Raw genomic sequence first — 13,244 nt, 5'->3', positions numbered from 1 at the left:
GTTAGATGAACTTCTTTTTGCCTGCTGGCCAATAAATGTTGTTTAGTAAATGTCTACAGACATGCCCCGCCCCCAATTAAAAACTCCAGCAGAATGAAGTGTTAAAGAATTTCTGGGACAGGAGCCTCTTCACATTAGTTAGTCAATGGAGCTGCTGCTGGGAGGAGATAGTCTGTGAATGACAAGGTTGAACCCGATCCAAAGATCTGGGGGCACAGAGTTAATGCCATTTAGTAGACATTCACGGGGAACCTGCTTGGAGCCAATATAAGAGTGAAGGCAATGGAAAGGCAAGGAGGAGGATAAGGCAAGCGTCTCCCTTCAAGGACTTCACAGTTTGTAGGGAGGCTGCAGTGTTTCCAGTGAAGCTGAGGATGGTGAAGGCTGATGAAGCAAACCTAAAAGACCTGACCTGGAATGGACATGGGATCTCACTTCACCTCCCTCAGCTGCCTCCTCTTTTTCATCCTGCTGTCCCTCCCCTCCTCCCCCTCCCCCTCCCCCCTCCAACACCACCCGCATTCACCCGAGCCTCCCCAAGGACAATAGGGAAGCAGCCCTTGATGAGGCTGGGGGGGATCTCCTGTCTGCCTCCCAAGCCACATTTGCCTGGCTATGACTTTGCTCGATGGAAAATAAATCACAGCCACTCCGTTCCCGGTCACTGTCCCCAGGGAGCTGAGACCTCCTCACCTCCTCCCTTGGAGCCTGCCTGCAACATGGGATTGTCAGGTACAAAGAGAAAAACCTTCAGAGACCCACACCCCATTTGGAGAGCGAAGAGGGTCAGTGGGAAGAATTGCTAGCAGTTGAATGTGAGTGGTTGGAGAGGGATTGGAAGGAAAAGGTTTCAGAAGGGGAAGAAAGAAAATCAGGGAAAAAAGCCCTTACTCCCCAGCCCCGCCTCCAACCTCCATAGTCTGTGGACAGAGAACCGCATGGTGGTCCGGGTCCTTGTAGAACATTTGTGTGCTGGACAATAGCACAGCCTGGCTTCAGATCATCAGCTGCTGTTTTCTGGTTAGCTCCCCCTTTATGTGAGTGTACAATGCAAGCCTTCAGTCACAGTGACTCTTGAGGAATACATCTGGTTTTTTCTTTCAGACGCTCTGAAAAGGTCAGCCTGTTCGTTTCTTAGACGCGAGACACCACATCTTTTTTTTCTCCCTCTGAACTGGAAAGACAGACCTACACCTTTTCTTGCCTCCTGGTACATAATTAGACATGGTGCACTTCTAGAAACCAGCCAGCCAGCCAGCGCATCCTCTGCACTCTCTCAGAAACGCACAGCCCAAACTTCCTCGCTCCCAAACTCCCAGGCTACTCACAAAGCTCTGGAGGGTCCTCCTTCCCCAGCCCCACACCCTGGGGTTCTCTGCTTGCTGTTTTGTTCATTGTGACAAGGATCCCCGCCTCGCTCTGCTCCCTCGACACAGTCTACGACCGATGCTGTCTCTGGCAGAGGGAAGGTTTGAAAATTTCTGCCAAAAAAAAAAGTTTAATAATTTTCACTCGAGAGATGGTGAAGATTCTTCATGCGCGTTGTAACATCATAATAAATGTGCCCATGAGGAAAGCATGATCAGCAGCTGGTGTCTGACAAATTATCTCATTCCAGACAGGCAAACAGTCCACTGTGGGGAGAGACCAGAGCCTGAAGAGGCAACTTGGCACACGATTGGGGTTTCACCTCTCAGATGATGGAGGTCCAAATGGCCCACCGCGTCTGCGCCTGGGTCTGGGAGGTTTTCTCCAGTTCTTCTGTCCTCTCATCACCTTCCGGAGCTCCTGACAGCCATGGAAAAGGGGATTACTCTCTGGGCTCAGCCAGCCCATCTCTCGCCCCTCCTCCAGGGCACTCATATTCCAACCATAAGAAGCAATTACAGTCTACCCTCCACCACCAGCCATGCTCTTTCATGTGTGGGGCGTGCTACTTCCTCATGTCATCACAGCCAGGTCCCACCTCACGCTCCTATTTCATGTTTGAAACCCATCTAGGCTCCTGCACACTCTGCTACAGTCAATCTCTCTTCTGGAAGCGACTAGGACCTTTGCCTAGGAATTTTAGGACACCATTATATGGTTATTCGTCTTCTAGGTACTTTTTGACAGCAGCTACCATGTGGTTTTTTGTTTTTGGGGTTTTTTTAATAAGCCTGTTCAAGTTCTACATTTCTTTTTTGTTTTTTTGACATCTTTATTGGAGTATAATTGCTTTACAATGATGTGTCAGTTTCTGCTTTATAACAAAGTGAACCAGCTATAAATATACATACATCCCCATATCCCCTCCCTCTTGCATCTCCTATCCCACCCCTCTAGGTGGTAACAAAGCACAGAGCTGATCTCCCTGTGCTATGCAGCTGCTTCCCACTAGCTATCTATTTTACATTTGGTAGTGTATATATGTCCATGCCACTCTCTCACTTTCTCACAGCTAACCCTTCCCCCTCCCCATATCCTCAAGTCCATTCTCTAGTAGGTCTGCGTCTTTATTCCCATCTTGCCCCTAGGTTCTTCATGACCTTTTTTTTTTTTTTTTTTTTAGATTCCATATATATGTGTTACCATACAGAATTTGTTTTTCTCTTTCTGACTTCACTCTGTATGACAGACTCTAGGTCCATCCACCTCACTACAAATAACTCAATTTCGTTTCTTTTTATGGCTGAGTAATATCCCATTGTATACAGGTGTCACATCTTCTTTATCCATTCATCTGTCGATGGGCACTTAGGTTGCTTCCACGTCCTGGCTATTGTAAATAGTGCTGCAGTGAACATTTTGCTACATGACTCTTTTTGAATTATGATTTTCTCAGGGTATATGCCCAGTAGTGAGATTGCTGGGTCATATGGTAGTTCTATTTTTAGTTTTATGAGGAACCTCCATACTGTTCTCCATAGTGGCTGTATCAATTTACATTCCCACCAACAGTGCAAGAGGGTTCCCTTTTCTCCACACCCTCTCCAGCATTTATTGCTTGTAGATTTTTTGTTGATGGCCATTCTGACTGGTGTGAGGTGATATCTCATTGCAGTTTTCATTTCCATTTCTTTAATAATTAGTGATGTTGAGCATCCTTTCATGTGTTTGTTGGCAATCTGTATATCTCCTTTGGAGAAATGTTTATTTAGGTCTTCTGGCCATTTTGCTTTTTTTTTTTTTTTTTTTTTTGCCGTACGCAGGCCTCTCACTGTTGTGGCCTCTCCCATTGAGGAGCACAGGCTCCGGACGCGCAGGCTCAGCGGCCATGGCTCACGGGCACAGCCGCTCCGTGGCACATGGGATCTTCCCAGACCGGGGCACGAACCCGTGTCCCCTGCATCAGCAGGCAGACTCAACCACTGCGCCACCAGGGAAGCCCTTCTGCCCATTTTTGGATTGGGTTGTTTGTTTTCTTGATATTGAGCTGCTTGTAAACTTTGGAGATTAATCCTTTGTCAGTTGCTTCATTTGCAAATATTTTGTTCCATTCTGAGGGTTGTCTTTTGGTCTTGTTTATGTTTGCCTTTGCTGTGCAAAAGCTTTTAAGTTTCATTAGGCCCCAATTGTTTATTTTTGTTTTTATTTCCATTTCTCTAGGAGGTGGGTCAAAAAGGATCTTGCTGTGATTTATGTCATGGAGTGTTCTGCCTATGTTTTCCTCTCAGAGTTTTAGAGTGTCTGGCCTTACATTTAGGTCTCTAATCCATTTTGAGTTTATATTTGTGTGTGGTGTTAGGGAGTGTTCTAATTTCATTCTTTTACATGTAGCTGACCTGTTTTCCCAGCACCACTTATTGAAGAGGCTATCTTTTCTCCACTGTATATTCTTGCCTCCTTTATCAAAGATAAGGTGACCATATGTGCGTGGGTTTATCTCTGGGCTTTCTATCCTGTTCCATTGATCTATATTTCTGTTTTTGTGCCAGTACCATACTGTCTTGATTATTGTAGCTTTGTAGTATAGTCTGAAGTCCGGGAGCCTGATTCCTCCAGCTCCATTTTTCGTTCTCAAGATTGCTTTGGCTATTCGGGGTCTTTTGTGTTTCCATACAAATTGTGAAATTTTTTGTTCTAGTTCTGTGAAAAATGCCATTGGTAGTTTGATAGGGATTGCATTGACTCTGTAGATTGCTTTGGGTAGTAGAGTCATTTTCACAATATTGATTCTTCAAATGAAAGAAATGGTATATCCCTCCATCTGTCTGTATCACTCTTAATTTCTTTCATCAGTGTCTTATAGTTTTCTGCATACAGGTCTTTTGTCTCCTTAGTAGGTTTATTCCTAGGTATGTTATTCTTTTTGTTGCAATGATAAATGGGAGTGTTTCCTTAATTTCTCTTTCAGGTTTTTCATCATTAGTGTATAGGAATGCAGGAGATTTCTGTGCATTAATTTTGTATCTTGCTACTTTACCAAATTCATTGATTAGCTCTAGTAGTTTTCTGGTGGCATTTTTAGATTCTCTATGTATAGTGCCATGTCATCTGCAAAGAGTGACAGTTTTACTTCTTCTTTTCTGGTTTGGATTCCTTTTATTTCCTTTTCTTCTCTGATTGCTGGGGCTAAAACTTCCAAAACTATGTTGAATAATAGTGGAGAGAGTGGACAACCTTGTCTTGTTCCTGATCTTAGTGGAAATGGCTTCAGTTTTTCACCATTGAGAACGATGTTGGCTGTGGGTCTGTAATATATGGCCTTTATTATGTTGAGGTAAGTCCCCTCTATGCCTAATTTTTGGAGGGTTTTTATCATAAATAGATGTTGAATTTTGTCAAAAGCTTTTTCTGCATCTACTGAGATGATCATAGGGTTTTTCTCCTTCAGTTTGTTAATATGGTGTATCACATTGATTGATTTGCATATACTGAAGAATCCTTGCATTCCTGGGATAAACCCCACTTGATCATGGTGTATGATCCTTTTAATGTGCTGTTGGATTGTTTGCTACTATTTTGCTGAGGATTTTTGCATCTACATTCATCAGCGATATGGGCCTGTAGTTTTCTTTTTTTGTGACATCTTTGTCTGGTTTTCATATCAGGGTGATGGTGACCTCGTAGAATGAGTTTGGGAATGTTCCTCCCTCTGCTATATTTTGGAAGAGTTTGAGAAGGATAGGTGTTAGCTGTTCTCTAAATGTTTGACAGAATTCACCTGTGAAGCCATCTGGTCCTGGGCTTTTGTTTGTTGGAAGATTTTTAATCACAGTCTCAATTTCAGTACCTGTGATTGCTCTGTTTATATTTTCTATTTTTTCCTGGTTCAGTCTCAGAAGGTTGAGCTTTTCTAAGAATTTGTCCATTTCTTCCAGGTTGTCCATTTTATTGGCATAGAGTTGTCTGTAGTAGTCTCTTATGATGCTTTGTATTTCTGCAGTGTCAGTTGTTACTTCTCCTTTTTCATTTCTAATTCTGTTGATTTGAGTCTTCTCCCTTTTTTTCTTGATGAGTCTGGCTAATGGTTTAACAATTTTCTTTATTTTCTCAAAGAACCAGCTTTTAGTTTTATTGATGTTTGTTACTGTTTCTTTCATTTCTTTTTCATTTATTTCAGATCTGAACTTATGATTTTTCCCTTCTGCTAACTTTGGGGTTTTTTTGTTCTTCTTTCTCTAATTGTTTTAGGTGTAAGGTTAGGTTGTTTACTTGAGATTTTTCTTGTTTCTTGAGGTAGGATTGTTTTGTTATAAACTTCCCTCTTAGAACTGCTTTTGCTGCATCCCATAGGTTTTGGGTCATCGTGTCTTCATTGTCATTTGTTTCTAGTTATTTTTTGATTTCCTCAGTGATCTATTGGTTATTTAGTAGTGTATTGTTTAGGCTCCATGTGTTTGTACTTTTACAGTTTTTTTCCTGTAACTGGTATCTAGTCTCATAACGTTGTGGTCGGAAAAGATACTTGATACGATTTCAGTTTTCTTAAATTTACCAAGGTTTGATTTGTGACCCAAGACATAATCTATCCTGGAGAATGCTCCATGAGCACTTGAGAATAATGTGTATTCTGTTGTTTTTGGATGGAATGTCCTATAAATATCAATTAAGTCCTTCTTGTTTAATGTGTCATTTAAAGCTTGTGTTTCCTTATTTATTTTCATTTTGGATGATCTGTCCATGGGTGAAAGTGGGGTGTTAAAGTCCCCTACTATGATGGTGTTACTGTTGATTTCCCCTTTTATGGCTGTTAGCATTTGCCTGGTGTATTGAGGTGCTCCTATGTTGGGTGCATAAATATTTACAATTGTTATATCTTCTTCTTGGATTGATCCCTTGATCATTATGTAGTATCCTTCTTTGTCTCTTATAATAGACTTTATTTTAAAGTCTATTTTGTCTGATATGAAAATTGCTATTCCAGCTTTCTTTTGATTTCCATTTGCTTGGAATATCTCTTTCCATCCCCTCACTTTCAATCTGTATGTGTCCCTAGGTCTGAAGTGGGTCTCTTGTAGACAGCATATATACGGGTCTCGTTTTGGTATCCATTCAGCCACTCTATGTCTTTTGGTTGGAGCATTTAATCCATTTACATTTAAGGTAATTATCAGTATTTATATTCCTATTACCATTTTCTTAATTGTTTTGGGTTTGTTTTTATAGGTCTTTTCCTTCTCTTGTATTTCCTGCCTAGAGAAGTTCCTTTAGCATTTGTTGTAAAGCTGGTTTGGTGGTGCTGAATTCTCTTCACTTTCGTTTGTCTGTAATGGTTGTAATTTCTCCATCAAATCTGAATGAGGTCCTTGCCAGGTAGAGTAATCTTGATTGTTGCGCTTTCCCTTTCATCACTTTAAATATGTCCTGCCACTCCCTTCAGGCTTGCAGTTTCTGCTGAAAGATCAGCTGTTAACCTTATGGGGATTCCCTTGTATGTTATTTGTTGCTTTTCCCTTGCTGCTTTAATATTTTTTCTTTGTATTTAATTTTTGACAGTTTGATTAATATGTGTCTTGGCACGTTTCTCCTTGGATTTATCATGTATGGGACTCTCTGTGTTTCCTGGACTTGACTGACTATTTCCTTTCCCATATTAGGGAAGTTTTCAACTCTAATCTCTTCAAATATTTTCTCAGTCCCTTTCTTTTACTCTTCTTCTTCTGGGACCCCTATAATTCGAATGTTGGTATGTTTAATGTTGTCTTAGAGGTCTCTGAGACTGTCCTCAATATAGTTATTTCCACTATTTTATCTTCCAGGTCACTTATCTGTCTTCTGCCTCAGTTATTCTGCTATTGATTCCTTCTAGAGAATTTTTAGTTTCATTAAATGTGTTGTCGATCATTTTTTGTTTGTCCTCTACTTCTTTTAGGTCCTTGTTAAACGTTTCTTGTATTTTCTCCATCCTATTTCCAAGATTTTGGATCATCTTTACTCTCATGACTCTGAATTCTTTTTCAGGTAGACTGCCTATTTCCTCTTCATTTGTTAGGTCTGGTGGGTTTTTACCTTGCTCCTTCATCTGCTGTGTGTTTCTCTGTCTTCTCATTTTGCTTAACTTACTGTGTTTGGGGTCTCCTTTTCGCAGGCTGCAGGTTCGTAGTTCCCATTGTTTTTGGTTGCTGCCCCCAGTGTCTAAGCTTGGCTCAGTGGGTTGTGGAGGCTTCCTGGTGGAGGGGACTGGTGCCTGTGTTCTGGTGGATGAGGCTGGATCTTGTCTTTTTGGTGGGCAGGGCCACATTCAGTGGCGTCTTTTGGGGTGTCTGTGACCTTATTAAGAATTTTTGGCAGCCTCTCTGCTTATGGGTGGGGTTGCAATCCAGTCTTGCTAGTTGTTTGGCATAGGGTGTCTAGCACTGTAGCTTGCTGGTCGTTGAGTGGAGCTGGGTCTTAGTGTTGCGGTGGAGATCTCTGGGAGAGATTTTGCCATTTGATATTATGTGGAGTCAGTTGGTCTCTGGTGGACCAATGTCCTGAACTCAGCTCTCCCACCTCAGAGGCACAGGCCTGACACCCGGCTGGAGCAACAAGACCCTGACCCTGTCAGCCATACAGTTCAGAAGAAAAAGGAGAAGAAAAGAAAGAAAGAAAGAAAGAAAAATAAATAAATAAGTAAAATTAATTTATTAAAATAAAATATAAAAATTATTAAAAATTTAAAAAGTAAAAAGTAATAAAAAAGAAAGAAGAGAGAAACCAAACCTAAATAACAATCTTTCAGTGATAACAAGTGCTAAAATCTATACTAAGAAAACCAAACAAACAAACAAAACGGACAGACAGAACCCTAGGAGAAATTGTAAAAGCAAAGCTATACAGACAAAATCACACAAAGAAGCATAGACACACACACTCACAAAAAGAGGAAAAGGGAAACAATATATATATCTATATATGGAAAAAAAGGAAGAGAGCAACCAAATCAATAAACAAATCTACCAATGACAATAAACTCTAAATACTAAACTAAGATAAGCATAAAACCAGAAACAAATTAGACGCAGAAAGCAAACCCCAAGTCCACAGTTGCTCCCAAAGTCCACCACCTCAATTCTGGAATGATTCATTGTCTATTTAGGTATTCCAGAGATGCAGGGTACATGAAGTTCATTGTCGAGATTTAATCCGCTGCTCCTGAGGCTGCTGGGAGAGATTTCCCTTTCTCTTCTTTGTTCTCACAGCTCCTGGGGTTCAGCTTTGGATTTGGAACTGCCTCTGCGTGTAGGTTGCCTGAGGGTGTCTGTTCTTCACTCAGACGGGACAGGGTTAAAGAAGCACCTGATTCGGGAGCTCTGGCTCACTCAGGTCAGGGGGAGGGAGGGGTATGGAATGAGGCATGAGCCTGTGGTGGCAGAGGCCGACATGATGTTGCAACAGCCTGAGGTGCGTCATGTGTTCTCCCGGGGAAGTTGTCCCTGGATCACGGGACCCTGGCAGTGGTGGGTTGCACAGGCTCTTGATAGGGGAGGTGTGGATAGTGACCTGTGCTTGCACACAGGCTTCTTGGTGGCTGCAGCCGCAGCCTTAGCATCTCATGCCCGTCTCTGGTGTCCATGCTGATAGCCGCAGCTCGCGCCCATCTCTGGAGCTCGTTTAGGCGGTCCTCTTAATCCTTTCTCCTTGCACACCCTGAAACAATGGTCTCTTGCCTCTTAGGCAGTTCCAGACTTTTTCCTGGACTCCTTCCTGGCTAGCCATGGCACACTAGCCCCCTCAGGCTGTGTTCACGCCACCAACCCCAGTCCTCTCCCTGGGATCTGACCTCCAAAGCTGGAGCCTCAGCTCCCAGCCCCCGCCTGCCCCGGCGGGTGAGCACATAAGCCTCTCAGGCTGGTGAGTGCTGGTCAGCACTGACCCTCTGTGCAGGAATCTCTCCATTTTGCCCTCTGCACCCCTGTTGCTGTGCTCCCCTCCGTGGCTCCAAAGCTTCTCCCCCGCCCACCCCCCATCTCCACCAGCGAAGGGTCTTCCTAGTATATGGAAATTTTCCTCCTTCACAGCTGCCTCCCAGAGGTGCAGGTCCCGCCCCTATTCTTTTGTCTCTGTTTTTTCTTTTGCCCTACCCAGGTACATGGGGAGTTTCTTGCCTTTTGGGAAGTCTGAGGTCTTCTGCCAGCATTCAGTAGGTGTTCTGTAGGAGTTGTTCCACATGTAGATGTATTTGTGGGGAGGAAGGTGATCTCCATGTCTTACTCCTCCACCATCTTGAAGGTCACTACCATGTGTTTTTAAATGAAACCTGAGTGTCAGGTATTGTTCTAAGCACTTTTCTTCTATAGCTGCTTTAATTCTTACCATCCCAAGAGTGAGGAATTCTCCCCTTTTTACAATGAGGAAACTGAAGATTTATTTATTTTGCATCCTCGGCCCCAGCATGCTCCCTGTAGTGGGTGGTGGAGCTGGAAAAGCCCAGCCTCCCCTCTGCTCCTGGCTCCCCGGGGCCTTACAGGCTCATTTCCATATAACATGATGTGATCTGTGCTGCCAGGGTGGGTTACTGTTATGAAGTTCCAAGGCAATATGCTTTCTGTGTTGTTCTTAACATAGATCCTCTCTGTGAATTTATTTTTGGTGATTTTTTTAAATGCCAGTTTCCTTCCAGAGTGGATGCTCTGTGGGGGCCAGGACCCTGCCTACTTGGCTGACACCTGTATTTCCAATAACTAGAACAGTACTTGTCACCTGTTAGGAGCACAATACATTTTTTGATGAGTGGATGAGGAATGAATTGAGCAATATCAAGATATGGTAACATGATCTGCGTTTAACCTGGATCACAATGGTAGCCAACATCTTGTGAAATGAGGTTCTGGGGTAAGACCACACCCATTGAGAACTGGGAACTTTTCAACAATTATTCTTTGATTATTAACTTAAATGGAAGAGCCCAAAACCTCCTTCAGCTTCTTTCCCTGCCCCAAGTGTTTCCATCTCTTCCTGCTGTAATGATTGGCAGTAACAGAATTGCATTGTTGATCACCACGCATCATTGTTGGAGAAAATTGAGGTTTCTTGCAGCTGTCTCTTAAAATAGCCTTTTAGAACCACGTTTAAGAAGCAGCTATTCAGCAACCATGATTTGCCTCCCTACTATGTGACACAGAGAGCATAGCTGTTGTAGATCACATCTCACTCAATGTTGTAGATCACATCTCACTCAATCTCCAGATGAGGGAAAAATCATTATCCTTATTTTATAGATGAGGAAAACTAAGTCTCAGACTGATTATATAACCTGCCCAAGATCTTATAACTTTTAAGGGACAGAACGGGAGCTTGATTGTCCGTGATACAATTAGAATCTTGAATACTAAGGTCAGAACATGATATTGATTCTGTGAAAAACTACCAAATGGAAAAGTTTATAAAGCTTGGCAACCTATGTTGATGACAGTAATCAAGAAACTATATACTGGTACCTGTACTGTTGAAAAACAGAAGAAGAGAAACAGTAAGTTGCAGATGTCCTTAATGGTCAACCCAGGAGGGAAGGCTGTTGATAAGCCTGAAGCAGGCAGCTGTAAGACACGTGCTTATGACGAGTGTTTAAAGATGGGACTAGCTTCTCCCTTGAGTATTTCTAAACCTAGAAGGAATAGAGAAGACTTCTTTACTGGAGTGTCTCTAAAGAGAATGCAAAAAACTTGAGTCTTTTTTGTTGTATCTCCCGCTAGAGGGTTAAAATCTGGCTTTTGGGTTTCATCCTGCAGTGGCTTCCCTTTCATTTGTGTTTATGTTAGACAAGCAAAGACTCTCAGTTACCTATTATCTCTCAGGTTTAAAAACAGCCACTCTTCTATTCTTATGTTGCAATTTAGAGCCAAAGAAGACTAAAGACAAAGGAAAAAAAATAGTTTCTGCTATTAGATTTCTTGATTGTTTCAAAAACCAATATTATATTTTTAACAGAAAACCCAAAGGGACCCAGCTTGGTCCACAGCCACAGTCGCTGGGAAGAGTGGCCTTAGGATACAGAAGGAACAGTTGAAATCGTCATTAAATTCCCCCTGTGGAAGTGACCCACACATACATGGTTACACTGATGGCTTGATGGGTGTGTCTCCTCTTGGATCACTGGGTTTACAAAGATCTTAAGTTAGGACTCCTTTTCACAGTGGGTTTTGAAAAACTGGATTTCAGTGAACAGGAATGTTAATAACAGGACTTGAAGCATCTCCTGCTAAGATGGGCCTGGTTGAAGTCACATTCATTATGAAGGATCACTTGCTTTTTTTTTTGGATCCTCTGGTCGCTGGAATTTTGTCTGAGGTAGTTCCAAATTGAGATGGAAGGACCTCCCTGGCAGTCCAGTGGTTAAGAATCCACACTTCCGGGCTTCCCTGGTGGCGCGGTGGTTGAGAGTCCGCCTGCCGATGCAGGGGACACGGGTTCGTGCCCCGGTCCGGGAAGATCCCACATGCCGTGGAGCGGCTGGGCCCGTGAGCCATGGCCGCTGAGCCTGCGCGTCCGGAGCCTGTGCTCCGCAACGGGAGAGGCCACAGCAGTGAGAGGCCCGCGTACCACAAAAAAAAAAAAAAAAAAAAAAAAAAAATCCACACTTCCACTGCAGGGTCCACAGGTTTGATCCCTGGTTGGGGAACTAAGATCCTGCACGCCAAAGAAATACAAATTGAGATGGAGAGCCACAAGAATACCTAAAGCAGTTCCTAAAATGGACCTTAACAAAGCCCACAAAAGGATTTATTGGGCATTATAAAATTCACGCTCCGTGCAGGACTAACTGCAATTTTACATTAAGTGTAACCATTTGTATGCAAATATGCACAATGTCTTATACAATAATATGTAGGTAACAATATGTTCCTCCTAAGAACTTTCCCTTCTTCCTCACTAAAACCAAAAACAACTTCAGGGAAATACAGTGAAAATGAAAAGTCTGGCTGATCTGGCCTGGCTTCCCCTCCTGGAGGGATTCTAACTCCACTCGCTCCATGCACTGCCTTCTCCGAGAAGTTGTTTCTGTTACCACACGCTGCCAACATCGGCCTGTTTTTTCTAGTTCTACCCACAGTTGTTCAACGTTCACTTGGAGTACCTAGATTTTATCAACAACACTCTTAAGACAAGTTTCTGCCTCACATACTCTCCAGTGTTGCCTAGACTGGGCATAGTGATCATTATTCTGGAAAGAATTTCTCTTTCTGTTTGTTCCTAATTGCAACTCTGGAACTCTAATCCAGGGCCGTCGTATAGAAACAGAATGAGACGGACAAATATGAATCATATATGTATTCTCAAATTTTCTAGCAGCCACATTAAAAAGAGTCAAAGAATAATTTTATATATATATTAAAAATCATCAAACATTATTTCAGCATGTAATCAAGTTTCAAAAACCATTAATGAGATCTTTCACATTCCTTTTTATTTTTTTCTGTTATACTATGTTTTGAAAATCTGGTGTGTGTTTCAGCCTTGCAGAACATCTGGATCTGGCCTCGTCAAATTGCATGTGTTCAAAGGGCACATGTGGCTAGTGGCTACCACATTGGACAGCCCAGCACAAATCTACTCTAGAGGCTTTGAGTTCTGGCCAGCTGGCTACAGTAAGAGAGATTTGTACCCTGCTCACATTTTGTTGGGATATATAACTTTCTGATTCAGATCAACCTGAAAATAACTTCCAACTCCCACTGAGGAGGTGTACCATGATGATCCCTCTGTATTAAACTCCACTGCCTCATCCACCCCAATCCCTTGTATTATTATTGTTGAATTCTTGCATTCATAGTTACCACGTTGAACACAGTAACACAAAGAGTACTTCCATTCCATAGCCTTCACTTCATGTTTTCCTG

General features: G+C 42.5%; 1 long non-coding RNA gene across 1 annotated transcript in view; it reads right to left on the bottom strand.

Moving 5' to 3' along the window:
* The window catches only part of LOC309963653, a 143,815-nt gene that overhangs the window by 27,865 nt on the left and 102,706 nt on the right, over window positions 1-13,244 (bottom strand). The gene's annotated exons all lie outside the window — the stretch shown is intronic.

This window comes from Leucopleurus acutus (assembly GCF_964270905.1).
Source record: "Leucopleurus acutus genome assembly, chromosome: 7".
Taxonomy (NCBI): domain Eukaryota; kingdom Metazoa; phylum Chordata; class Mammalia; order Artiodactyla; family Delphinidae; genus Leucopleurus; species Leucopleurus acutus.
This window is presented reverse-complemented; position numbering and strand designations above follow the sequence as displayed.